This window comes from Rhagoletis pomonella, unplaced genomic scaffold, assembly GCF_013731165.1.
Source record: "Rhagoletis pomonella isolate Grant_MI unplaced genomic scaffold, Rhpom_1.0 Rhpom_scaffold_00006, whole genome shotgun sequence".
Taxonomy (NCBI): domain Eukaryota; kingdom Metazoa; phylum Arthropoda; class Insecta; order Diptera; family Tephritidae; genus Rhagoletis; species Rhagoletis pomonella.
In genome coordinates, this window is record NW_023458560.1 from 19,945,713 (window position 1) to 19,947,635 (window position 1,923).

The window sequence follows — 1,923 nt, forward strand, 5'->3', positions numbered from 1 at the left end:
CGGCTGCAAGCGGGCGTTTGCTTGGAGGAAGCGGCGTGCTTTATAAACGTGTATTCGGTTGAGAAACCACCTCTCCCATCAATGGGGAACCGCCACGTAAAACATTTTTCAAATGAAAAGACCAAAAAAGCCTCGCAAGTGAAACAAGGACTACGATTTACGGATATGCACCTGGAATCTTGGCATGTAAACTCTATAGAGATGTGTGTCTAATGATTATGATCGTATGCCAGAAATCATAACTACGCAAATTATTTAAGTTATATTATGTAACCTTTGACGTATAGGATACTCCCACGCAAGGCAAATTTGCTATGTCCAGAAAAGGCACAGAAAGTTCTATAAGACCCAAACAATATGAAATCTTTTAATCAGCATCCTTTAGCATCAGAATCCTTCTGATTCGTATGGCGTTTTGCTTGGCTTCAAACACTGAATATAATGTCTTCAAAGTTTTGCAAATTAGTTGAAGAAAATGGTTATAAGAAGGTTTTTTCCTCTACTGTAAAGTTTGTAAAAATGGACTTGGCAACTTTTCATTCTGTGCTAGCGATATGTGTCCTTCGATCGATAATTAACGAATCCAAAACTGTTGTTAGCATCTGAAGACAAAGGAAGCCTCATCACAGTCTCCCCTAAAAAAATATTTTTTTCGAATATATGGCTTATTGAACGACATTTGTGAACCATAATCGAAAATGATACAGAAAGTAAAAAAGGGTTTTAGAAATAACTAGTCGTCAGCAAATTACTCTAAAAATTGTCATACTGAAAAAAGGACATCATATGCCTGATATTCATTCCTAAAATCTTTTATTTGCTATAATATTATTTATTTCTAATATATATACCTATATATACAGACGGTGATTCTGCAAACATTTTATATATACGTGGCAGTTATTAAATTTGAACTAAGAATGTCTATTACCTGTATCGCAATACATATGCGAATTGTTGTTGCGAATTTTTTCCTAAAACAATTGAAACTCAAGACGCTTGTAAGTTTTCATGTTCTAATTTGAAAACCAAAGAACAAAATTTTGCGCATGCTTTCACGGCTTCTTCTCAATACACTTTACATGGTGCACACATCCATACATACATATATATTTATGTACATATTCACATACCTACCTCAAGTTATGCGCATAATAAACAAGTTCACGCCAACAGTTTTGCACAACTTAGTAAGGCGATTGAATTTTAACGCACAGTGTAATCCCGTTTAGCTACAAGTTTTGTATAGGGTGAAAGTGCGAAAGTTTAAGCGTTGAAAATGCCGCTTAGCTTATCTAAGTGTGCGCGCTTTAGTGAAAGCGTCGATGGCATAGAGTTAAAACTAAGAACTGGTGGGAGTTGCAAGGAGTTTATTTAGTTCATTGTCGCGTCTGCTTTTGATGTGCCAACTAGTTGAAAAGTTCAAAGAAGTTTTCGGAAATCGCACAAATTTGCACTTAATTGTGGGTTAAAGTGTGAAAAATTAATTTATTGGAATTTTTAACTTACAGAAAGATTTTAAGCAACCAAGACTCAAGTAAATTTCAATATCTGAAATACTAGGACTCTACAAAGGAGTTCTTACATTTGGGTAACTACGAACGCAATGCTTATTCGCTAGACAACGCTTGGGTGGTCATAACCAAAACGTATGTTTGTAAAAATACATATATACTTATTGGGAGTAAAATATTTTTTCATGTTTTTCGCTAACCAAAAGACGGTATGTATGTACACATAAACTTAATAACTATTGAAGCTATTAACGAGCATTAATTACATTGCAAAGTTATAGCTTCCACACCCGCATATAGCTAATCTTGATTAAACCCTAAGCAAAAACTAGCGCCAAGTATTAAATGGTTATGATTTTCTCTATAAATTTCATTTAAATAAAAATGTCGCAGCATCAATGTCCATTAA

At 34.4% G+C, this 1,923-nt stretch overlaps 1 protein-coding gene across 2 annotated transcripts in view; it reads left to right on the forward strand.

Annotated features, from left to right (window-relative positions):
• The window catches only part of LOC118740478 (calcium/calmodulin-dependent 3',5'-cyclic nucleotide phosphodiesterase 1), a 737,853-nt gene that overhangs the window by 635,529 nt on the left and 100,401 nt on the right, over window positions 1-1,923 (forward strand). The window lies entirely within an intron of this gene.